The sequence below is a fragment of the Cuculus canorus genome, chromosome 1, assembly GCF_017976375.1.
Source record: "Cuculus canorus isolate bCucCan1 chromosome 1, bCucCan1.pri, whole genome shotgun sequence".
NCBI classification, from domain to species: domain Eukaryota; kingdom Metazoa; phylum Chordata; class Aves; order Cuculiformes; family Cuculidae; genus Cuculus; species Cuculus canorus.
Genome location: NC_071401.1, coordinates 90,529,891 through 90,556,531, shown reverse-complemented (window position 1 = coordinate 90,556,531; position 26,641 = coordinate 90,529,891). Strand labels below are relative to the sequence as shown.

The window sequence follows — 26,641 nt, the reverse complement described above, 5'->3', positions numbered from 1 at the left end:
CAGGTGTACATGTGCATGAAAGATTTACTGTGTCACTTCTCTAATGGCAGTGCCCATGAAACTAATGTGTAAGAATATTTCAAAGACAGTTTGATGGCGTTGCTGACTGCTGAAATTGGGATGAGAACTGAAAACAAAGTGCAGGCTTCCAATCCAGATGGTGAACATGTGATTTCTGAATGTTGGTTGAAGTATAGGCTTGGTGGCATAGTTATTTAAAAGAAAAATCATGTTGTTATAAAGATGTTCATACCTTTTGGGGTAAACTGTGTGCCTATTGCACAAAAAAAATTGGGGCGGTCAAGGATCAAATGAATGAGTTTGGTGTTGTGTCCTTTTTTTGCAGGTTCTTAAGAGAGGTTGCGACTCTCACTGGGGATGTTGGGCAGGCAGTGTTTAGCTGTGGTAGCATAAATGGTGCTAATTTGGGGTGCTTCATGTTACCCAGCCCATGGAAAAAATCCTCAGCTTTCTGTGAGAGGAGGGGTTGAGGATTTTTTCTCTGCCTGTGATAATTCTCCAGAAAAGCTGGAAGGAGTTCATCTGCCAAAGATGGGGGGGGGGTTTGTGTGTTGTTGGCTAAGGAGAGCAAAAGCGGTGAATTCAGGATTGTTGTCTCAGTGCAACCTTTGTGTGCCTCAAGGCTTCCCAAACTCTGCAGCCAGGCAGCTGACCGGACTCCGCCAGCAGCCAGGCTCCGTCTGCCAGTGCTACGTGTGCACGCATGCAAAGAGCTGCCTGTTCTGCCTGCTTCCTGACCTCCCGCATCCCCCTTCTTTTTAGCTCAAATTCTCCCACGGAGGAAGATGTTGCTGCATGGCTGAGGAGTTGCACAGGCTGTGAGGTAGGAGGACATACTGGGATTTTCAGTCATGTTACCCTGACTTGGGAAGCTGTTGTCCTCCTTCAGTATTCCAGGCAGCCAGCCTGAAAAGAAGCCCTTATCTTGTGCTACAGGCCAGTCGTGTTCACAAAGGTCTCTTTGTTACACCCATGTCTGTAGCATTGTTCTTCCTGAACAAAATTTCCCTGCCAAAGCCCTGGTGTCCTTGGCTCTGAATGTGCCAGGCTGGTAGCACAAGGAGTGTATTCCTGCTCATTCCTCTTGTTCTGCCTCCAGTATCCTCCTGCCCTATAGCTTTCGTCTCTCTCCTGCTGTCATGGGTGGGAGAAAGCAGGCAAGAAGAGGCATCCTCCTTGCAGCCACCGGTCTCAACTGCTCATGTGATACACAATCAGGTGGGCAAAAGTCCTGCTGCTCAGAAGGGTTCGGGTAGGTTTGCCTAGGGTCAGACTTAGCATCAGGATCAGCATATGGTCTCTGAGAAGATGACAGTGAACAAGCTTTCAAAAATGGGGCTGGCCGCTCAGTCTGTGTGAAACAAGTGCTGAGCTCTTCATCGTACAGGAGGGGTTTTAATGCCTATGTGGAATATTCCTTCGTCTGTGTACTCACTAACTTGCCAGGCACTTAGGAGTATTTGACAGCTTTTTAGTCTAACTCCCTCATTTCTGGACCTTGGGGCAGAACACACAGTCAGGACAACGGACTCTGCAATCCCAAAGCAGCAAAAGGCTGTGCCTTGAGTTCCTATTGCTGCAGGCTTTACCTGAATTGCCACGCAGTACCATTAATACTCTGTTTTTTTCTAGTCAGGTTGCCCTGTACTCTTACTTGTATTCACTACTGCACTTTACACGACACTAAAGGAAAATCAGGAAGGTTTTTCAACCAGTATTTCTGTTCAAGTTGACTTGTATTTCATAACAGAAGGATTAATAGGGAGGTTATGGAGGCAGGGAACAGTAAAGACCCTCTCCCTTTCCTTCTCTCTGGCTTTGCATCTGAGTCCTGAAAGGTCCCTCTAAGGCATTCATCTGCTCCTGGCAAACACCTGTGAGCCAGATGTAAGCAGCTGCATGGTAAGTGTCATTTGTGATCCAGCCTTAATATAAACCATGCTTAGGAATAGTTACAAATGGCTCCATAAAAAAGACAAAATGCATAGCACAGGCAAGTAGCACCTCTTTTCTTATTTCATCTTTCCTTTTATCTTGTTTGCTTTCATATTTATGCTGTGGAGGACGCTTTTGTGTGGTGGGATGAATAGGAGTTGAATTTCATTAATTTGGCCTCTGTATATTAGAACACTTACATTTTTAAGTCATATGCTTAGCCTAAACATTTGCTTAACTCTTACCTGAATAGGGATACTTTAGTGCTATTGCTTACCTGCGCTAACCCTAGTGACTAGCCTAGCAGGCTGACTAGTTCTTTCTTTGATATTTAACTTGATGCATGTAGAATCACCTAATCTGAGAGTTTCTGATACAAATCCCTTTAAATACTGCAATCCCTAGGCAGGACAGACTTTGCAAGGGCATTGCCTTACAGCGAAGTACCTTCTGAAGACCCCCCTGTGTAAGTGTAATATGCCTCTTGCCTTTGAAACATCAGTGAAATAGGCTACAGTTGCCTTTGTTCACCTCTCCAGGGCTGGCTTTTCACTACTTGCTTCCCATTACATTTTCTATTTCTGAATTCTTTGGATTGATATCAGAAGCCCCCTTTTCCATTTGTTTATTTTTATTTTAAACTTGCAACTTCTTGCCTTGTCCAAAGGATACCTTTAGCAAATGCAGTGAATACATGTACTATTTTGTAATATTCTGTGTGTCTTTGCCAACATCTTCAATAGATATATTGAATTTCAATCTGGATTGTGATATTTTATAATCTCACATTCCAGGCAGTTACAGTTTGATTCTCTTGTCATCGTGAGCTATTCATATTTTTAGCATGCTGCTGGATAGTTCGTGCTGTGTCAGATCATGCTGGTTTCTCTGTAGCAGTTGCACTATAAGACCCCAAGGAAATGTATTCTATAAAACAGGTTTGGCTCAAACTGGATGTTAAATCAAGGCTATAAAAAAGCTTACAATTTCTTTTCTTCCTTTCATTCTTTCCATTTTTCCCTCCCTTCCTTCCTTCCTTCCTTTTCATTCTTTCCTTTTCTTTCTTCCTTTATTTCTTCCTTCTTTTTCTTCCTTCCTTTCTCCCTCCATCCCTTCCTTCTTTCTGCTCCTTCCTCCATCCATGTCTGGTGTGTATCTGTTTTCATTTGCCATATAGGATGGGAAACCTCAGGAAAAAGAAAGCCTTGAGGTGCTTTTCACTTACCATCAAGCTAAGTTCCTGAAATGAACTTGGAGCTACAAGGAGGAAGGATCAAAAAGTAAATAATAAATAAAGGCAATGTCAATATGCTGATATTGCAAGCCAATTTCAGATGCATCTCATAAACCTTTAGAAAGCAGTCTTTTAGTGTTTTTCTAATCACATCTCAATAAAGCACTACGGCTTTTATAGATATAGTAAATTTCTTCATGTTTACTTTATAAAACAAACAGCAGCCATTAACTGGTATCCTTACTAAAATTTTAAGGGGCAAATAAAATGCACATCTAGAGATAATAAGCACATATGCAGCAGGTAGGTTTGCTCCTGCATGAAGACCTATAGCAACCACTCAGTATAGAAGGGAAGCAGGGTTGGAGATTACGTCAATGCTCCCTTAAATCACAAGATTAGCTAATAGTGGTGGTCTCTTGTACAGGCGCTTATTCCCTGCCATCTCCATGGTGCGGTTTCCATGGTATCACTTTGGCGACAAGTCCTGAAGAGGTGGGGAGAGACCAGAGTCGAGCGTCTGCTGGTACTATCGCACGTAAATATGGTTTACTTAATCTTCAAATGTCACAAGAAAATGTAGAAATGTTGAGCTTGGCTGGCAATACGAGTTGTGGGTTGAACACTCGAAAGTTAGAGGTTCAGTAAATACAAGCCTTTTTTACCTTGTTTGCTCTTACTATCTCCCTGCCCTTTTCCTACTAAACACTTCCCTCTCTGACTCAGCAATATGTTGAATAATTTTTGTTCTTGTTCTAGGAAGTTCTAATGACAAACTTCCAAATTTAATAGAAAGCAAGAAATGGGCAAAGGAAATACACCAACTTGGAATTTGAAATGAGCAAATTTGCAGAAGAGTATTTGGATAACTTAAATTATAAGGACATAACAGAAAATGGAAGATTAGACTTAAACATATTTAGTGTCTGGGCAAATTCTTAACATGAAAAAAAATCACTTCGACTTTTTTAGAGATTTCTGCATTAAGGCTGGGGTTCACTATTGAGATGAGGAAAAAAATGAAAAGATTGTTTCTTCCCACCAAAAAAAGGACAGAAACATAGTCTTAATTTGAAAAGCAAACAAGAAGAAAAGTAGACTGCAGCACTGGGTAACCTTTGCTAACAGTTACTGGCACTGTACTTGAATCCAAATGAGAGCTGTACTTCAGATTGTTCTGTGGGTACAGTCTCTGCAGCTACTTTGCAAAGGAGAAAAAAAAGTGATGCCATCTCTGATTTGATCTGAAGACTCTAGCTTGTTTTGGGAAAAGAGAGATATGGTAGCACAGATGGACCAAATTAAAATAAAGTCACACAATGACTCCTAAAAGCTTCCAGCTCTGCACTCACCTTTCCAGACCTATATATAAATGTCCTGCTATTTCAGAATGGCAAGACCCCACACCCCCTCTGAAGGCAGTCACTTTCTGGTCCCTGGCATTTGGTGTGTAGCCAGTGGCTGGACAGTGTAGGCATCCAAAAGTCACACCGGGAAGCGGCATAGGCCCCTTTCCCATATACCTTCCTGGGCTGCGGGACAAGTGCCCTCCTGAGAAAGCCCATTGCCTCCTGACACAAGTCAGAGCTGCTGCAACCATCCCCTTGCATTTTCCTTTCCATGGTTTCGGTTCCTGGATACCAAAATTGCCCCATCATTTTGTAGGTGGCAGTGCCCCCACTGCACGTCCTTGGAGAGGGCAATGGGAAAAAGACTGAAGCTGGAAGGCAGGTTTTGGGGTAGCAATGCTCTTAACTGGCCCTGCCTTCTTGCCTTCATATGGGTGAAGCATGATACCAGACCATGCTTCAGCCAGGCTTCCCCACACAAAGGCTGAATGAGTTATTCATCCCCCCACCTTTGCATGAGTCAAAGTCAAGAATGAAAACTTTCAAATGAGATTCACAAGACCCTGCTGTGTATTACCTTTAAGCAATGATGCCAAGTTGGGATTTGTTATTCAGCATGGACCTTCACCCCCTAACCCTAGATAACAGAGCCAAATAATTTGAGGGTCACCTCAGGGAGGACAAGGGAATACTTCAAGGCACTGCATTTAATGTGTCTTCAGTCTATGCCTGAAAACCACTGCCCTGCAGAATTAGTGTGTATATGAAAGAGTGGAAGTGCAAATCTGATTCTCTGGGTTCCATGAGGGGTTGTGCCTGGACCAATACAGAACAGTGGGTGTGGAGCGGTGCTATGAGTGCCCTGTCCCTGCCATCGCAGACCCCAAAACCAAGCCCGTTTCACTGGCTTTGTCCAGCACCAACAACTTTTTTCTCTCTGTCCCTTTTTTCAAAATGCCCCTGTCCATCTAAAAACTGCTAATGAACAGCAGGGTTTTGGTTTGCTTTTGGGACCCGCCACCAGTGGCATGGCAATTCTGGAGCATCACAGGGACTTGGACATAGTGACGTGTGCTGGTGAGCGCTAGATCTTGTCTCTCCAGACGATGCTCCTGCCCCTTCCTGTGCATCTGGGGGTGATGGTGGTATATTGCTGCCAATGGAGTTTTGCCAGCTGAAGATCTGCAAATGAATTAGCTGTTGACCGGTGGGTTTATTTTTTATTTTTAGATTTCTGACCCTTTGTACACATCAGAATTACCAGACAGGCTTATCAGATTTTCTGGGTCTTTGTATTTTTGATTTGGTAGCATTATGTTGATTTGTTGGCTACAGACAATCCTTTCATTTAAGGCCATAAAAATGAAATCACTGCACAGATCCCAGGAGGAGTTATTTGGAAAAAAAACTATCTTATTTGCTCTCTGTCATAAATTAGATATATTTGTGCCACAAAATGGTTACAGTTTGGGGGTTTTTTTAGTTCTTGTTCTTTTCTGTAATGCTCTTATGTCAGACAAGCTAGTAATGTATATAAATCAAATTTTATATAGTCTTCCAAACTTCATGGCAGGTGGTGTTTTGTCTTACTAGACCATAGATGGAATACTTTGGGATCAAAGCATGTCTCTCTGCACCGGAGGACACCAACAAATTCTCTCCTTCGTGACAGGTGATAAATGATTTAAGCTTTTTAACAAAGTGGCTGCCTTCACCTGGAAAATCAGAATTGGCAATGGTAATTAAAGAAGCTGCTTATATAGAGACATCAATGCTTGAGTATTATGAGCAGCCTGAGACTGCTGTGGTGTACAAAGGTGTTCTTCGGTTCATTACAAAATGGGTAGATAAAACTGGCCTCTTGAGCTTTATAAACAGAACATCGAAATAAATGGATTTGATTTACAACCACAGAGAATCTGAATTGTAATTGTACTATTATAAAACTCTAGAAGATATCATTTTTCCAACAGCATCATTTTCTCCAGAAAGTATAGCATAAATTCAAACAAAATGTTCTGTGAAAATGCAACAATCTCAGGGGAAAAGCCACAACCCAAATCCCCATACAAACAAAATCAAAAAACCATAATATCAGAAGGCTTGATTTTCTTTATCAGACGGCTTGATCTTATAATTTTGAGGAGTTCTGTTCTGAAGAAGCAAAACCACAGACTTAATAATTTGATTCACTTAATTCAGTAAACTATTGTGCCTCTCTGTGCCATGCTATAATGTATCATACCACATCAATCATGAAACTCTAAGTACGGCTGCACTGCACCAAGCAGAGATGCACCCGGCCATCGCCATATCTCCAGCATTGGCCAGCAGTGGACACTGGCAGTGAGGAGCAGGCAAGCTTCTAGAGCAGATTGTTCCTGGGAGCAACCTTGTAGTTTGGAGCCCTGCATAGCTCTGGCTGGTGCCTGTGCTGCCCTGCCATGGTGGGGAAACGCTTCTGCCCAAGGGCTCTGGCACTACAGCACTTTCTGAATGGATTGTCACTTTGACTTTTCACTCCTGTGTGAGATCTGAAAGCTGCAATTCACCCTAGATATCAGCATGGAAGAGATTTGGATGAAGAAAGGAGGACAGGGATTTCTCCTGCCATACTATCTAACCATATGGTAAACAGCTTTAGAAGGCTTTAGATGGATGCAGAGTCCCTCCAGGGTAGGGTTTCTCTCTGGAATCTCTCTGATTCCCAGAACAGTGTACTTGCAAGAGGCTTCAGGCACCCCCATGGAGAAGGGATGGGGAGAGTGAGGTACTTTTGTGCTCTGTTCTGCCGTTTGCAGAGACCATCTCTACTCCCTGGAGTCCATCAATTTTTTTTCCACTATTGTTTTGAATCCAGTGGATGAGATTTAAAAATCCCTGACACTGTAATGAACTCTCTCTTCCATTTGCACATGCCTTTATCTCCTTCAGTGGGGAATAGCCCTTCTGAGCCCTCTCTTTTCCTACCTTATGCTTTCAGTGCTTGTAACCCTATCAGACACCTTATCAGCCTGTGTAGCCATGTCCAGCCGAAAATTGATTATTGTCATTTGCCTATGATCTGGTTCTACTTTTATCTTCTGCCACAGCATTTTTGACGGCTTCTGTGAATATACCCCTTTCCTCTGATGGTGCTGTCACTGTCCTCCTCACCCATGCGGTGCACCGTAGGTTCGTGCTGATTCTTTCTCAGACAATGTAATCTGTTGTGATTCTTACATCTTTTCCAGAATGCTGGGTGTAGCTGTGGCTTTCCAAGGCATGTACATCATATGTGGTCTTTTAGTGCCTCCCAGCACAGCAGACTAGGCTTGCCCTTCTGTTTTAGGGCTCTTTTCAAAGTCTCTGTCCATCCTTTCATCAGCGGTCAGTCCGTTCTGGTTGACTTTGTTGCTTGCAAATCCTAATTCCTTTCTCCAGGGCAAATTCTACTTCCTGCAGTAGTCTCCAGGCTCTGTCCAGGCAGCAACTGCAGAGAGGCTCTTGCCAGTGTCCCCTCCTGAAGCTATGGCTTTGGCTCTGCAACGTGAGGGTGAACTTTCCTTTTTGTAACCTCTATTTGAAAACATCTTATTTATTTTTTAGCTTGTAGATGAAGTACAGGACTTACAGTGAACCCTTTGGCTTTCTGTGATATCTCACCCCTCTGTGTCCTGAGGCTCCCCTGCAGTCAGAAGGCCTCAGGAATCTGACCAGTCATGGAAAGTGGCTGGCTTTACATACAGGGTCCTTCGTCCTGCACAGCATCAGGATTGCAGAGTATTTTTTCCTGTAGGGAGGAATCCAGATCACTCCTTTCTAAAGGCAGCAATGAGGCAGTGGTTTAAAGTGCTTTTCTCAGGTTCAAAGGTACTTAAATTTGTGACCATATGAGTCTTTACTGTGTTTCTTTACCTGAAGTTTGCCTCTGATTTAGACTTGCAGTTTGAGGTATATTCGATATCAGAAAGAAATTCTTACTTTTACTTGAAAAAACCCCACAACCCCATAAAAAATTGCATCAGATATCAAAACTACATGCACATCAAAATGCATAACAAGATCCATGTAGTTTCTTATTGTAGACTTACAGTGTGGTGGAATAATTAACTTCATAAGTTCATTTGGACTGAATAAACTCCAGTACTCTAAGGAATTTCAGTGAGCTTCACCTGTGCTCTGGGGACCAGAAGGCAAAGCATCCAGCTGTTAAGGATCAGGCAGTGGTGGTACCAAATTTACACCTAGTGCCAGGTCAGAGGTTGCACCAAAACCCACAGAGCATTGCCAGCTCTCATTAGGTGAGGATGCAGCCCCCTGGGCTGTCTCCTTCTGTGGTCTGAATTGCAGCAAGCTACCTTCTGCAATTTTGGCATTTGCCAGCATAAGCCAGCATATGCCAGCATAAACCAGTATAGAAGCTGGAGTCTGCATATAGCTGTGTGCGGACATGTCCTTGTGGCTCTGCTCCCACCAGCTGCTGGGGCTCCAGGAGCTCATCTGAACTCAAAGGGACTTGTGTGTGTAAAACTAGATACTAGCATGAATTTGGGTTCAATTAGGAAGCTGTCTACAGGGACTGCCAAAAAGGGACTTGTTTCTGGCCGTATTAAGTAGGTGGGAGTTTTGACTGGGAACATTTGTGAAGCTGAGATTTTAGTGAATTGGCCAAAACGACCATGTGTCTGAAGAGCTACCTGCAAAGAAGTATTCAAATGCACAGGTTTTGCAGCTGAGGGTGCAGTCTGAGCATCTGACCATTCCACCATAATGACTTTTGTCCTAATAATAACTTAAATGGTTTCCTAAACATTAACTTGAACTTGCTCAAGGGGATGGCCTTTCTTTGCTTATCATAATTTCACATGAAGTACAGCATGCACATTGGAGGGTAACTGGAGTTAATGCCAATTATGAATCACCAATTTCCTGCTCTAAATAGCATTTCTTCTCAGCAACTTCACATACAGCAAGCTGCCCTGCAGTTTTAACCCAAATTGTTTAGCTGAGACTGACTTTCATTTAGTGCTTTCTCTTTAAGCATGAGGTTTTGCACAGCGAGTGACCACAGAAGCCTGGGTGGTAGACAGATTAATTGTCTTTAATTTTTTCTGGTAAAGAGCATATAAATACGTCTCCTTCACTTTGCTTATTGCATTTTTACTGCAAGAAATTCACATCATGTGTATATTGGCAGGAGTATGAAACAAAGTAAGGTTGTCGTTATTAGTATCTGGCTCTATCTTGCCAGGTCATTTTTGCTGCTTTAAGTCAATTTATGAGAAGGCTTTTGTCATTATAGAGATGCTTTTCAAATCGCAGTCCTAATTTGATGTTATACGGAGGAAGGCAACAATGCCCTTCTCAATTGAGTGGAGATACCCCTGCCCCCTTGGTTAGTGTTTTCTTTCTCTCATGCAGACTGTCCTAGAAAAGAAGCTATAGTTTGACCCTCAGCAAAACGCAAGCTACAAGGGATCTGACCCTGGCTGAGAGAAGTTACTCTAAACCACATTTAGAAACATTAACCTCCAGCTAGTACTCAGGCAAAACAGCCAATGTGCTGCTGGATGCTGTTTAGGACTTTCTGACAAACTCTGACTTCTTGAAGAACCCAGGGGACAGGAAATGGCACAAATGTTATTGTGTTTTGGGATGGTGGGGTAGACACACCAACTTTGGCACTTGAGGTGCACCATATATTGCCCACATGGGGAGATGGAGATGCAAACGCTGGAGAAGCATGGAAGTAATTGCTAGAGAAAATACATGTAGGCTGTATCCCAAGATTCCAAACTCCACAATGAAAACCCTGGGGACATGATTATAACTCTTCCCTACAAGACAGCAGAGTTAATACAGCCTGCTCTTAGATGTGGTTTGGGGATTCTGTAATACAGATCGTAATTACTTCTTAATACTTGGGTGAGCATTTGACAGACTACAAGTCTTTACAGGGAGACTCCTGCCTCCATTGGGTGGAAGAAATATTCTGTAAACTATACACTGCACATCAAGTGTCATTATCCCACACTGTTTGACACAAACCTTTCCCTTTAGCTTTGGCAAAAAAGCAAGATATTTAGCATCGACCTACGTAGAACTATGGATATTGGTATGTTATGTATCTACCACAGATGCTTATAAGATAATTTGAAACAACTTTAAAAGTGGAATTTATCTAGCCTAACCAACACATCCCACAGCTGGATGACTAAATCTGAACTAGACGTCCTTGCCTCCCTTTGTTGTTACTAGAGATAAATAGATAATGCCAAAAGACAATTCCACCTCATCCTATCATCAGCAAGTGAACAGCCCTCTGGGCAGTACTTATTAGTGGTTTCTACTGATAACAGGAGGAGCCTAGCTGGGACTAAGCTGTCTGACTTCGGGAAGGGCAGGTAAATCCCACAAGTGTCTGTTGATTCGGATTGCTGAGATTCACAGAAACATGGTAGCTTTCCTTTCTCCATTAGATATATAGTGACAAAGGAGACCAGAGAGGTGCAACCAGTCTCTCCAAAGGTGATAGGAACAGGGATCATAGTGACCACAGCCTTTTCTAGGAGAAAAAGTCTTGACCTTCCAGCAGCCTGAAGGTAGAAGAAAGACGTCTTTACTCCCTCATTGATGATTTTTCTGATAGGGATGAATAGCCTTTTCATCTGCCTGCCCTCATACTGGTCTCTCCCATCAACATTTCAACCAGCTGTCCTATTTCAAACAATTTTAACAGCAAAGCAAAGGTCTCAGAGAAAACAATGTTTCTGGACAAGATTTTGGGTATCTAAGGAGCTGTTGTGCTTAGGCAGATGTGTTGCATCTTACTGCTGTTCTGCATAAGAATGCAGAGGAACCCATAGTTTGGCAGCCTGAGGAGGCAAGGAGCCACAGGGTGCTCTGTGATGAACATTTGCTGGATGATGAACACATGCTAGCTGTCCAGTAAGGACATACTGCCCCTTGCTCAACCAGCAGCCTTATAGGGCCTTTAAAAGCAGTTAAAACTTCTGTGTAAGAAAGAAAAGGCAAAGTGGGGCACTGCACATCATCAAGAGATGCAGGTGTTGAGGAGTTGAAGGTAATGTAGAGACAAAATCTGAGTGGGCAACCATGAGGGACATAGGCTTAAAAATGTGTGGGAATGCTGGCTTCTTCACTTGTCTGACACAACCTCATCACAGCTCCGCTATGAGTGCAGGGGAGCCTGAGACTGACTGCAGGCAGGGAGTGACTTTCATTAGGAGGACAAGCAGCAACTTCATGCACTTGGATCAATCATGCGAACGTTCCCTCATCTTACTGCTTCCCACCACTCTCCCACAGACCTATTCGAGTGACTGTTGGTCCAAGATCTCTCTTTGACATACTGTTTTTCTAGTCAAGCTATCAAGCTTGCCTTTTTTAAGCACCAATACTCCAATGTCATTTGAACCTTGTAGGCAGCACACGGTGGGGGAGCCCGACCTGGCTGGCTCTGACTTATTGATAAAGTAGCGAGGGGGAAACCAACTTCTGATCCTGCTGCAGCCACATTTTCAAGTCAATCTAAAATCTGAATATAGTCCATAGGCAATATACCTTTCTGACTTCTGTGGTAAAATGAATAAGCAAATAGTTCAGACCCAGTTTTTACAGTTTTCTCCGTAGCAGCCTTATTCCATAGATGAAAAGAGCCTTGCTGTAATAATGACGTATGTGTAAGGCACTGAATAAACATTTCCAGAAACTTTGTCTTAACAACACACCTTTGTGGATACATATAAACATTTAAAGAAGAGGCCCATTTAGGTTACAGAAGAATATATGTGTTTAGGTATTTAAATACAATATAATACTTTCTTTGATTATTAAATGATACAAAATATTTCCTCCAAGAATTCTGGGTACCTGTTTTCTGAATGAAGTATATGTTAATGATGTAAGTGTTATGTTGCTTGGTACTGTACACTATCATTGCAATACTTTCAGTTTCCCCTACATTTCCAACTACAAAAAGACTACTAATAGCCAAGTCCCAAATGTAGACCACCCTTTATCAATTCTGCCATGGAACAAAGCCTTGTCCTTCCCTGAACCACATTCCTATACATCCTACTCCCTCTAAATACTTGCAGCAGTAGTGTGTGTGTTTATGTCTGTGTGTGAGTACATATCTACACTTAAAAACTGTCTTTGCATGTGCACTCCACTCATGGTCTTTGCAGACACAACCAGCGCAGATGCCAAGTAGTGTCTGTTCTGTCAGTTACATTTGTTGATATGGAACTTGGTTACCCACTGTCTCAGAGTAAAAATTGCCTGGGGAAGACTTACAGCACTGGAAAATCCTTCCTTCAAAACAAAAGATCTGGAAGAGCCTAAACTTAGTTTTCAGGAAACTAATGGTAAGTGAGATAAACTCCCTCTGAAGGGAACTCAGACCAGAACTCAGACCAGAACTGATGGGAGCAGGGTACCTAAGATCTTCAGGAAATCTTATCTAATATCTGGGATCGTCTCAGGTGTCTAATCACCTTTGAAAACTGAGCTCTGAGCTCCTGTGCTTTCCACTTTTATTTGTTTCTTTAAAATGCCTGGTTTTATGGGTGGGATTAAGTCACAGTGGTTGAGAGAAGTTGAAGATTTATGAACAGCTATGAAAAAGTTATGGGCTGTAGCGTTCTTGAGGATGGGGGAGGCTGTGTTTGATGCTTCAACTTTTGTGCTTGTGATCACATGTAAATTCATTCAGAAGGCTACAAATGATAGCGTCAGTTTATAAGTTACCAGCTTGTGAGGTCAATTAACTGCCAATTAACTCTCACTTACTGCCAAATATGGTCTTGAAGCTGAAGATAAAAATGGAAAGCCACTTCTAGTTTATGAGATATTTTTTAGTCCAATATCTGCAGATTTTCCTGTATTAGGAATTTGTAGCTGTGGTAGCAAACTGCTGAGCGCTACGTCCCAAAAATACCCCTCCTTGAGGGATTATTGATAATTACTAAGTATTTAAAATATGCCTAGAGCCCAACAAACAATTAATACAGATATTGTCATCTGTATGTGACGCAGATAAACCTAAGGTCAACTAGTAAAAAACTTAAGCATCATTTTCGGTACGGACCATGAGTAGTGTATCTACTGTCTCCTGGAGGGTTTAATCCAGGGACTACTTAGCCAGGACTTTGTCTTGCACATGGCAGATCCTTAGTGTAAGCAACTGGAGTATGTGAGATAGTTTCTTGCCTATGGAAAAAGAAAGACAACCTGGCGGCATAATGACCAAAGGGCTAAGAGCCTTAATTTTAAAAGAGAATATTGGCTGTATTTAAAAACATCATTATATGTAGTCTGTCTGTTTAAGGTAAGTGTAATACCAGAGCATCAGTGACATTTGAGCTTGCAGTTACTGGAAAACAAAGATGCTGGTGATCTTTGCCATCATCTACCCTAGGCAATTGTGGTGGGGTGTGTGTTTGTGTGTCTGCAAGGGTGGCAGAGAGATGGTACGCTTATAGCTGGTGAGAGAAATCTGAGGTTGACTTAAGAGGCAAAAGAATGTAAACACTGAACATGAGGGGAAAAAACGAGCAGCAAAACTCACATTCTGAGAATTTTGGTCCTAAGTGGACCATTTGTTTATCTCACCAGCCAAACCTGGCTCTGCCACAAAGCAAGCCAAAGAATGTCTCCTTTATTGTTTCCATGATGCTTACTCATCTACAAGCCGTTCCCCTTTTAGATTATTCTATTTTTAAGGCATAATTCCCATCTGTTCTTTGATCTTATACCACATAAGACATTTAGCTAATAACATCATCCATCAAATACCAACTTTCCGTTAGAGTTCAAACACAATCGACACAGGACCCTGTCCATCTGCTGGCCAGTGCCTCTGAACAAATCCAGCTTGTGAATGGCCAGCTATGTCACCTATTTTTTAATTAACTGGCTAAGGTCTGTGCTTCCCCTAACGCTGCAGGGTGGTTAGCAGGACGTTCAGAGGGAAGTGAAAATTCTACTCCAGTGAAGAGGAGAGAAGCCTTGGTGCATTCAGAGCCGCAATGTTCTTGTTGCAAATGGGATTTTCCAGTGGATGGAGTCTGCCTTCAGCACCTCAAGGAATTTTTCCATATACAATTTAATATTTATATGAAAGTTTTGAAGGATAACTGTTTTCAAACTTGGCATTCTTCAGAGGAAAGTGGGTGAAGTAGTAAGATAATGTTTGTTTGAAATTCTAAATAGGTCTGCTTGGTAATCAAACTTCTGAGTTTATTTGAGAGGAATTTCAGGGCAGGTTATCTGAAGCATCAGAATTGCAGATTTGCAGACAACTATCTATACAGAAAATGCTTGTCTGCTTACCCAACTGGAGAGCTAGGGAATGTCAGATGATTTAGGTGACCAATTGTAGTGAAGCAGCACAGCTTGAATTAAAGATATCTGAGATCAATCACAGTTAAAAAAATAAAGATAAAAATGGGAAAACCTGTTATAAAAGAGGAGATTAATGAGCAATCCAGGGAAAAAGTAGTTTTTCTATGGATAGTTTCCAAGTGCAGACATAATTTTTAAAAAAACTTTTACTTTCAGATTCTTCACTTAGCACTGTTACCTTGCTTCTCAGTGATTTGCTTAGTCTTGCAAACAGTGCATTTGTTTGGGAAGGAATTTTGTTCAAGATTTCTATTTGACTGGCTTACACACACCACAGCGTATGTGTCTCCAGATCTGAAACAATAATAACAACAAAAAAGCGCCTACGTTTCCTTCTATCTCCTGACTTGCCAATAATAATAAGTCCCAGCAGAGGGGAGCTTGGCTGGTGGTGTTTTGTGATTTCTCAGATAACAAGAGCTTCACATTTCTGTGGAATTCCCATTTGCCAGCGAGCTGCTGCTGCCGCTGCCCTGATTGATATATGACTGCAATGGCACTTTTCCATTTGACATTCCCTCTCTCTCTCTCCCTGTCTTAAACAACAGCCCTAACTTTTGTGTGTTGCAAATATAAAAGGCAAGCCATGTGACAGAGGGACAGAAGAACAAAAGCATTTGGAAGTAACAAGACCTCTTTTTTAGCTCTCTGAAGGCTTTGAGGGGAGGAAGGAGCAGTGCATTTTCCAGAGGTAAGCAACAAAAAAGAGATTCTTCCTGATTTTGAACATTACATAGACTTGAGTGCTTAATATCTTTATCTGACAAACACATGCTTTCCTTGTATAATTTTTTAAATTAAAATGTGTTGATGTGGAATTGACACGAGGAGACCTGTGTCTCCTCATCCTTGTAACTTTAAATTTTATCTCCTATCTGACGGATGACTGTACACAGTCTAATAGGTATCCCAGTGTGCTTCTGAGCTACTTGGTTAAAAATCTATTCTTGTGACCATGCTAGGCTCATGTCTGCAGCTCTGCACTGGTCCTAGCTACGTATCCACTCATTTAGAGTGAATGGACATGCTGGACTCTGCCCTGAATTCATGAAGAGAGTGCTGGTATCGCCAGCGCCCTCTTTGTCCCATTACAATAGGGCTCTGTGAACACAGGCAAGCCTGCTAGTTTAAAGCTGGACTGTTTACTTTTATCACTACTTATGCATGCTGTTCTCTTGCCAGTCATCTGCTGGAGTGCTTAGAATAATTTGAAACAACAGGCAGTATTTATTTCTAGCGTTGTGTGTCATGCTTCACAGGAGCATTCTTAATTTGCACATTATTATTTATCCAAACTTCTGGGAAGATTTACTATGAACTGGATATCACTAGTTAAGGATTAAGGCAGATCTTATATACACTCTTGATTGGCTGAAAGCTATGAGGAAAGCCAAGGTGTTTGCTTTTGCTGTAACTCCAAGGGGTATATTTAGCAGGTAGCCAAACCCATCAGCGCGACACGTAATGCAGAGTGGCTCTGCAGCCGGTAGCTGACACGGGAGGATGCTGCAGGACCCCATACTGCCTGCTGAAGGAGAGAGGGAGGCTGCCCTTCTGTGCTGGCAGATCATTTTGCTGTGTATGAGCGTCAGAGGCACAAGCATCTGTGCCTTTGGGACAAAAGAAGAGTTTCACAGCTATGAGGCGTGGGAACGGACGCTGCCCCGAGAGAGCCCAGATGAAGAAGGAAGCCTCGTATCCCTGATAGGATTCAGGTAAGTGAATTCATCTTATAAAAGTTCATATTAATGAGTCTAGTATTGAAAAACAGAATAACAAAGATGAACCATGTAAAGAGCAATCTCAGTACTGTGTTAGCTAATTGCTGTAATGTCGGTAAAGCAGGCTCACGCAGAGTGTGCTTTAAGGGAGTAATTTTCTTGTGGTAAATCTGAATTTGTATGACAGTGAATATGTACTGACTCCTGTGGGACTGTCAGGCAGATTTCTTATCCTACCCCTCAAATTCATTTAAATTTCTCCCATAGACTTCCCATAACAGATCTTATTTGTTTCTGCCTTGGACAGACGGCATGACAAACAACTTGTTAAGGTTCCTGCAATGTTTTAAAGATGATAAGGACAGACAACTGATAATTTAAAATCAACAGTGGGGCCAAATTCACTTCAAAACAGTTCTTCATTGCAAAGTTATTTTCTAACTGAAGCAATGCAGCTGCCTGGTGGGATGAATAAATGCAAATGTGATAATCACAGTGTTGTTATTTGTCCCTCCTCTAAAGAACATCTATGTTTTAGGACTTCTATTTTTTTTTCTTTTGATTTAATAGTGGTGCTCACTTTTGTTTGGGTTCTGGGACCTTAGTCATATCCGTGAGCAGTTGTACACATGAATAATTCCCTCAACATTAATAGAACTATTTGGTGAGTAATTATCAGCTTGAATCAGTGTGACTTATATATACACTGACGTCCATTTGCTGGAATAATGAAATCTTATTTGCTATACTGGCCTTATAAGAAGATGCTTTAAGATTTTCCAGTTAAAAGTGAATGCGGAAGGAATAGGTATTTCAGACTTACTTACAAAATAAAATGCAATTTGATTTAGTGAAGGGGTTCAATCAGGGGCTGCTGCTGATTACTGTAGTTAAAAGCTCAGATCTCTACCTCAAGGTGTCCCATATAGGTTTCCTGGGCTTGTGCAGCAGCTGGTTTTGATCAAATGCCTGTACACTGATGATTTCCCATTGCAGAGTAGGATACTTATTATGGACGGCCTTGTGTACAGTTTGCAGTAGCAATACCTACACATGGCTGATTGTCACAAAAGCCATCTGCCTCACAGGGACAATCCCTCATGGTCCATCAAGGCTTGTGATAGCATCTATATATTCTTGCTTGCTTGAGTTGCCAGGACTGCAATCTCTTTTGCCCAGGTGGGAAGAGAGTGGGCCGCCTCCTTGGGGGCTGGCATCAAAGCCTATGGTGACACATTTGACAGGAGTCCTCCTGGAGTCAGATTCATTCCTCGTTTCCCCTGAGGCCGACTATGTCCCCTTGCTGGCTTGTCTGCTCTCAGGTGAACTAGGCAGCGTTCAAGGTTGTTCTTGGACCTTGAAGGGAATTGGCTCTCTATGGTGCAAAGCTTGAATGAAACCACTGAGACATTTGTTTTGCAATAAGTGGCAGATTATATTTTTAACTGAAAGTAGAAGGAAAAAACTTCCTTTTCCCTCCCATTGCTATTACAATTATAAATTTTAGATAGTTGTGTTACAAACACTACTAATTACTCTGCCTCTAATGTCCTGCTGAGATGAGTAGAGGCTTGTCTCTATGAGTTTTGCTACATGAGACCACACCACAGTCCCATGTTATTTGAGTAATCCACCTCTTGAGCGTGGCTGGAAGCGGCCACATCAAAGAAAGACAGAGACCCTGCAGCTACCGGCTAAGTTTCTGTGGGGAAAGATTTTTTCCTAACCCCATCAACTGAACTCCCAGAGTCCTAAGAGTATATAATGCTTCCAAAAACTCTTTAAAAATAAAACCCTTACAACTGTACCCCTCCCATACTGAACAAGTCCTTTCAACTGAGCCCAGCTAAACTTTTGCCCTCTGTGATATCTTGTTCCACTGGATCATTGTCGTTTGTGTAAACATATGTTTCTTTTCATCAGTGTTAAATGTGCAGCCTCTCAGCTCCCCTGCCCTTCTCCACATCTTGGGATGGGTTGAATAGCCATGCCCAGATCACCTGTTTTTTCCTGCCGTCTTTCTTCTCGTTGGATGGCCCTGTTGTTGAAATTCAGCTAAGTGACGGGAGAAAGTTTTAGTTGGGTCAGGTTAGTTCAGTTGCATGAGTCTCCCTGGCCAAGAGCACCCCACTTTACCCATGCTTCTGTGCATGCATATGAAGAGATGCTGCAGTCTCTGATGAGTATGATCAGCTGTTATTTCCTTTTTATATGTGTCAGTGTGGAACATATTAAAATTTCTCAGTAGTGGTATGTTAAGAATCCTTCTGATGCCCCACCTCTAACTTAGCAGAACAATAAAAGCAAGGTTGTAGTAAGCCTTTGAGCAGCTGGTCGTCTATATATTCCTTCTTTTTTCACATAATCTAATTCAGACTATTATCAGGGTAGCAGTGGCACTATCACTTCCAGACGCCATCAGTCCTTGTCCTGTTTGCTGGAATTTCATGTCGTGGCACAGAGATCCTTTCCATCGCAGACGAATGTAGCCTTTCTTCTGGTGTCAGGGTAAGGGCCTGCTGATGCCATGGAGACACCACTCCTAGGAATTCCACCACATTGTTATTTTTCAGCTTCTCTCTGTTATTTTTCTATTTGCATCAATCATTGTTACAGCTTACACTTGTCACATTTATGTGCTTATCATTACTGAGCTGCAAACTGCAGCGATCCAACACTGTGGAGGCAGCACAGGTTATGTTGCCCTTTAAGACATGTGAGTTGAGGATCTAAGTTAATGCCTCAGCTCTGGTTTGGCAAAGGTTAAGCATACCATGGCAGTGACAATCACATTACTGTCATAGCAGCACGACTCAAAGAGAGTGGGACCTAGGGGAATGCTGTTCCTCTTGTTAGAAGACATAAAATTGTTACTATGAGCCAAATATTTGTTTCCCATTTATCAGAGGCTGAGGTATATGGACGATGGTACAAATTTTGCCTGTCTATAAAGGAAGAGAGGATTTTGCCACTAGGGTCAGGAAAGAGGGAAAATCCCCTTCAATGGTCAACTATCTCCAGCATGCATAGAACTCTCTGCTGGTGCTGGTGCCAGGATGTCTTTACTTAGTGTTAAAGAATAAGAAATCCATTCCTACCTTTACATCTATTGACAACTATAGTTCTTTGAGTTCTCTAGAAAATATATTAAATCAACCTCTTATAATCAGGCGTGCAATATAGTAAAAGATAGAGAACAAAACCCGCCCACCTGCTTGTAACACTCCAGCAGGTAGAGGACACATGCCTGAATGCCCTAGAACTCTCAGCAACTTGTCATTTGGCCAAGAGTCATTTTGCCTCATGTTGGGTCATAAGACTAAAGTAGAGGTAATTACTGAAGCAAATCCTATGGCTAATGCTTTGCTGGGAATATTTGCACATTAGCCAGCAGCCACCCTGGTTTGCCTCCTGAGCGGGATGGGCAGCCTTACTTACACAGCTCAGCTCTGGGCCTGGTGCTTCACCAAGGAATGATCTTATCCAGCACCCTCTCGGTGAGTAAGGTGAAAACTGTATTCCTCTCAGCTCCTGTCTCAGCCTCACAACTACTCTGACATTCAGCAAGACACAAGAATAAAGAAAGAATCCAAGGCTGGCAACCTCGCCATTGAATGGTTCTACTAGCTCATTAGAGAGAGATCCCATACATCCCCCTAATCAAGCTATTTAAAGTTTCCTGGAAGGAGGAAAAGGAAAGAATAAATATACAAGCGCTCTTTTGTCCACCAGTAGTTATTCTTTGTGAGTGTATTAAGAACCTTTTCTGTTGGTCGGCCTGTGCGTATCTGCTGGCGAGGCGCCAGCCTGCAGTACCCACTAGAGTTTGTTATTTCACCTGCCTGGCAGCAAGGCACTGATAGTTTCCCCTCTCCTACGTACCTGAGGGACTGGAAATACTCTTCAAAATAAGAAGGAAGCTCAGCCAGCTCAAGTGCTGTTCAGCTTAATTTGTTCCACCTCATGCCCCAGGTCCCTGCTGCGTGAAACACTTATGGAAGCCTTGCATGAAACACCCCATCCAAACCCAGGGAACCAGTCTCACGTATGCTGATGCTCCCAGGGGTTTTTGCAGCAGTACATTCCATTATATTGCTGTAGTTACTATGTTGTTTCTTATGTTTCAAATACCATGCCCTTCTTGGGTTTTTTAATCTGTTTAGAATCACAGGTATTCATCTCTTGAAATATTAAAAGACTTAACAAAGCCTCACAGCAGAAAATGATGTACAGGAATTTCTCTCAACTACCTTCAGCATGTTTGATATATCTGGCCGCTCAGAAGTAGTGCCTGTTTTCTCTTCTTGGTTTTTTTATTGGTCAATGCTCTGCAGTTGCTGGCTGGTAGGAGTTAGGAGAGCACAGACTAGGATGCGCTTCCCTTCTGTGGACACTCAGATGAAGAGGCTTAAGTCTCCTCTTTTGAGCCTGTTCTCTTTGTTCCTACCATTTTCCTTCCCCTCTCCTCTTGCCCACCAAGCTTCTGCGCAGCTGGATGTCAGTGGGACAAATGCTAATTTAGCACAATGAGGCCTCAGGGAAGCATTTCACTTATTTAGACCTGTTAGGAGCTCACTCAAAATATATAGTTTGGTATTTACCCTGTCTCAGGAGGGGACAAAGCTCATTCAAATACTGCATGGAGGCATTTCATAAACAACTGGAGTTCTCTGTGTTCACCTGCTGCTTCCCAGCTGCCACGTTGCTGCTTGGTGGCTTTGTCAGGTGTTTTAAAAGGTGGTTGCAAAGCAGACTGAGGATTTTGATAGTATGTATATGAGACCAGCTACTTCACTGCTGGAACAGAAATGACCACAGTAAAATAAGGAGGAGACAGTTATATTTATTTACAGAGCAGAAACATACACCGGAGCTGATGAAGCCTCTGAGTTGATCCAACAGAAAGCAGGATCAGGCCCAAAGTTTTAGATCATCTGTCCTACTAGATAAACTGTTCTCCTAACTTGTTCAGATGATCACTTGTATGATTTTTGCCCCACGGGACACAGTGCTTTCCAAGCAGTTCATGGGCATGGTGCTGGTTGCTGCATGGGCTGAAGGCCAAATGAGGGTTGTGGAGGCTGAAGGATGCCTGGGAAAAGACCATGCCATGCATATCATTCACAGGGCTAGAAAGCCACTGCGGGGGGCTTCAATGTGCCAGCAGACACCTTAGAGTAAGACTTGAGCTGTGGACACGCAGAACACATGGCTTTGGGAGAGATTTCACCAGGGTGGCCCCAGCAAAAGGACAGTCCAGCTGCCAAACGTGCATGACTGTGGGGCATCTCTGTATACAGTCGATTACCCAGTTGAGGCCTTAGCAATTTGTTTCAGGAGCATAAACAATGGTTCCCCAAGTTCCCTGAAAGCATAGATCTGTTATTCAGAAACCCTGGTGATGGTTGCCATGGGCAGTGCTGCCCCACGTCCTGCGCTCAAGTACTGGAGATAATCTCCAGCATAGATTTCTCCTCCTTGCCTTCCCATCCCCACTCCCTTTCATGGCTCTTTTTGGCCAAGACAGTTGTTTCCACTCCAGTCCAGATCTCGGAGTGCAAAGCCCACAAATACTCACCTTTCCGGCCTAAACATTTCCAGGTTAGATAAAGATCTTGAGAAATCCATTTTGGTGTCATAAAAATCTTGGAGGATTTTTTTGTCAGGGCAGCAGTGAAACAATACACATACATATATATATGTATGTGGTTAGTGACACTTTTTTAGGGCTGGAGTTCGGAGAAACTGAGTAGGCTTGTAACTCTTCTGTTTACATAACAAATTCAGAATGAGGGAACCACATGGTAGAATCCAAGTAATCGTGTTTACTAAATATGCACAGCATGCAAGGCCAGGCTTAGTTATATATACACGCTGCTGCTCTAACGGGATTTTGGCAGTTTCCGAAATGTAAAAGGCATTGAGTGACTTGAATTGTACCCTCATTGTCAAGCAGGAGTCTCAGACATGGAAAATGCACAACAAATAGTGGCCAAGCTGAACATACGTGCAGCCTAATTCAAGGGGCTCAGGAGCAGGGAACAGCTAGTTAGAAATACACTATAAATTAGCTTTTCCATTGCTCCTTTCCTACCTTCCAGGGTAAAGTGGTGCAGATCCAATAGATCTTTGGAGAATTGCTCAGCTCTTTATTTTTCTGAGATACGTAGCAAAAAGGGAATTTCTGTTTATGTTCTCACAAAGTGACTCGCTAAATAATTCCAGATGATGGAATTTTCTTCTGTCCTTAAAGCAAAACAAGAGATTAACCTTCATCACTCTTAAAATGATATTAAGACTACGGTAAGAAATCTATATTTCAGCATTCAAAAAAGCAGTTAATAACAGCATAAAGTTGGAAAAATAATGTTTACTCTGCCCCTATGTCCATGTGCAATACAGTTTTGGGTAGTATATTCATATGGTCTTTTTAGGGACGTCTTCTAATTTTCCCTGCAGTTTTTAGGTAACTCCTGTAAGACCTTTTAGCATGTTATGTCTCTATGAATTCCTGAAAACTAGTTATATGTGAAGGGCACTATAAACCTATTTCTAACAACATGTGATGCCCACATCAGTGAATTCTGAAAAAAACGGGAAGAAGTGATTTTCATCTGCTGTTAAGCCAAATACTTTTGTAGTCAATTCTCAGTCTGAGAATATGAAGTCACTTTTGCATCTTTTTCTCTACAGGATACTGTAAAAAGGAAGCATTTTAGCTTCCTTTTTGTTAGCTTGGCAGATGAGCTGTTTACGACAGTTTTTCACATGAAAAGAAACTGAGGAAAACTCATCTTAAAAAAAAAAAAAAGAAAATAAATTCTATGTGCAATTGCTGATTTTGATAAAAAAGTGTATTTTCCAAATGAAACAAAATGTCATCATAAATACAGCTATGATGATTAATGATTGCAAGTGTACTTGCTTCTGGTTTTGGATAGAAGGGTGGCCTGGAAGATACATGTGTCACTCCTGATTTCATGTACTATCTAGGATTTTACAATTCAGAGAGCATTTCAAAAGGAATGCAACTTCTTTTTTAAAAAATTAATAGAATGCTAATTTAAAGTGAAATGCCATTACACAATATCAGCAGGAAATGGAAAATGACTGTCAACATACTTCATCACGGTGATGTACTCAAGTGAACATACTTAAACTTTTTTTTTGCACAATCAAAAATCTACGCACTAAATTCTGTGTGTTGAAATGTCCCTGTGATAATTTTTTTCATATATCTCAATTATATATGGCATATGTACTTGAAAAATATATGTGTATACTTCACATACGTATGCCAGGATATATTAGGATATGCTAATAGCCTAGTGTTGTCCGTAGTCCCGCTTCCAATACATACACACTTGTTTTGCCAGTATGTCTGTCAACAACTTGTTGGAAGCTGTTGTAGGGCAAGGTGACTACGATGTCATTGCCATCACGGAAACGTGGTGGGACGATTCGTCTAACTGGAGTGCAGCCATGGGGGAGTATAAACTCTTCAGGCGGGACAGGAAGGGTAGGAGATGAGGCACTGTAGCCCTCTATTTTAGAGAGTGCTTTGATACCCTAGAGCTCAATTACGGTGAGGAAGGGACTGAGTGCCTGTGGCTTAAAATCAGAGGAGCCCATAAGAAGGCAGGTATTGTGATGGGAGTCTGCTACAGACCACCCAGCCAAGAAGAAGCAGCTGATGAGCTGTTCTATAAACAGCTGGGGATAGTCTCTAGATCACTACCTCTTGTCCTCGTGGGAGTCTTCAATCTTCCGGATATCTGCTGCAAGTACAATACAGCAGAAACGAAGCAGTCTAGGAGGTTCCTGGAGTGTGTGGAAGACAACTTCCTCGCACAACTGGTGAGTGAGCTGACAAGGGAGGCTGTCCTCCTGGACCTGCTGTTTGTGAACAGAGAAGGCCTTGTGGGGGATGTGATGATTGGAGGATGCCTAGGACAAAGCAATCATGAGATGGTAGGGTTTTCAGTTCTAGGTGTGATGAAGAAGGGGATTAGCAAAATAGCCACATTAAACTTCCAGAGGGCAGACTTTGGACTGCTCAGAAGGCTGGTTAGCAAAGTCCCATGGGAGATAGTCCTTAAGGGCAAGGGAGCCCACGAGGGCTGGGCGCTCTTCAAAAATGAAATCCTAGCAGCTCAGGAGCAAGCCATCCCCATGTTCCGGAAAAGGAGCCAGCGGGGGGGAAAACAGCTTGTTGAATAGGGAAATCTTGAGACATATTAAAAAGAAGAGGAAAGTCTATGAGCTTTGGAAGAAGGGATGGTCATCTTGGGTAGACTATAGGGAGGAAGTGAGATAGTGCAGGAAAAAATCAGGAGGGCTAAGGCCCAACTAGAAATCAAACTGGCTAAGTCTGTGAAAAAAAAATCTTTCTACAAATACATTAACAAGAAAAGAAAGACTAGGGAGAATATTCAGTCCCTATTGGATGCAGAAGGAACAGCAGTGACAAGGGATGAAGACAAGGCTGAGGTACTTAATGCCTTCTTCGCCTCAGTCTTTAAAAGTAAGGGAAGTTGTTCCCCCTGTGTACAAACCCAGGAGTTAGAGGAGCAGAATGAGGCTCCCACGATCCAAGGGGAGGCAGTTAGAGACTTGCTTGCCCAGCTAGACACGCACCAGTCTATGGGGCCGGATGGGATCCACCCAAGAGTATTAAAGGAGCTGGTGGATGTCCTTTCTAAACCCCTTTCCATCATCTTCCAGCAGTCCTGGCTGACTGGGGAAGTTCCACTGGACTGGAGGCTGGCTAATGTTGTGTCCATCTACAAGAAGGGTTGCAGGGAGGATCCAGGGGACTACAGGCCTGTCAGTCTGACCTCAGTGCCAGGGAAAGTCACGGAACAGGTAATCTTGAGTGGTATCATGAAGCGCATGCAAGAGAACCGGGTGATCAGGCCCAGTCAACATGGGTTCACGAAAGGCAGATCTTGCCAAACTAACCTGATCGCCTTCTATGACAAAGTGACTTGACTACTGGACGAGGGAAAGGCTGTGGATGTAGTCTTCTTGGACTTCAGTAAAGCCTTTGACACAGTTTCTGACAGCATTCAGCTTCAGAAACTGTCAGCCTCTGGCCTGGACAGGCACACACTCTCCCGGGTTGAAAACTGGTTGGATGGCCGGGCCCAGAGAGTGGCGGTCAATGGAGTTAACTCCAGCTGGAGGCCAGTTACAAGTGGGGTCCCTCAGGGCTCGGTACTGCGACCAGCTCTGTTCAATGTCTTTATCAATGACCTGGATGAAGGCATTGAGTGCACCCTTAGCAAGTTTGCAGATGATACTAAGCTGGGAGGAAGTGTGGATCTGCTGGAGGGTAGGGAGGCTCTGCAAAGGGATCTGAACAGGCTGGACTGCTGGGCTGAGACCAATGGCATGAGGTTTAAGAAGGCCAAATGCTGGGTCGTACACTGGGACCACAACAACTCTATGCAGTGCTACAGACTAGGAGAAGTCTGGCTAGAAAGCTGCCTAGAGGAGAAGAACCTGGGGGTAATGGTTGACAGCCGACTGAACATGAGCCAGCAGTGTGCCCAGGTGGCCGAGAAGGCCAATGGCATCTTGGCTTGTATCAGAAATGCCATGACCAGCAGGTCCAGGGAGGTTATTCTACCTCTGTACTCAGCACTGGTGAGACTGCACCTTGAGTACTGTGTTCACCTCTGGACCCCTCACCACAAGAAGGATGTTGAGGCTCTGGAGCATGTCCAGAGAAGAGCAACAAAGCTGGTGAAGGGGCTGGAGAACAAGTCTTATGAGGAGCAGCTGAGGTTGTTTAGCCTGAAGAAGAGGAGGCTGAGGGGAGACCTTATTACTCTCTACAACTACCTGAAAGAAGGTTGTGGAGAAGAGGGCGCTGGCCTCTTCTCCCAAGTGACTGAGGACAGGACAAGAGGGAATGGCCTCAAGCTCTGCCAGGGGAGGTTCAGGCTGGACATCAGGAAAAAAATTTT

The 26,641-nt window shown here is 42.9% G+C and overlaps 1 protein-coding gene across 3 annotated transcripts in view; it reads left to right on the top strand.

The window, feature by feature from the left end:
- Nucleotides 1–725: 725 nt before the first annotated feature.
- NDP (norrin cystine knot growth factor NDP) overlaps nt 726–26,641 on the top strand; it is a 50,299-nt gene continuing 24,383 nt past the window's right edge. Inside the window, exons 1-4 of one of the 3 annotated variants that reach the window (XM_054086145.1) lie at nt 726–844; nt 3,618–3,728; nt 15,594–15,640; nt 16,383–16,664. The gene's annotated coding sequence lies outside the window, so the exon portion shown is untranslated. Of the gene's footprint in view, nt 845–3,617; nt 3,729–13,915; nt 15,641–16,382; nt 16,665–17,240; nt 17,335–26,641 lie in introns of those variants that run through there. The other 2 variants (XM_054086151.1, XM_009560898.2) reach the window with 2 other exon arrangements.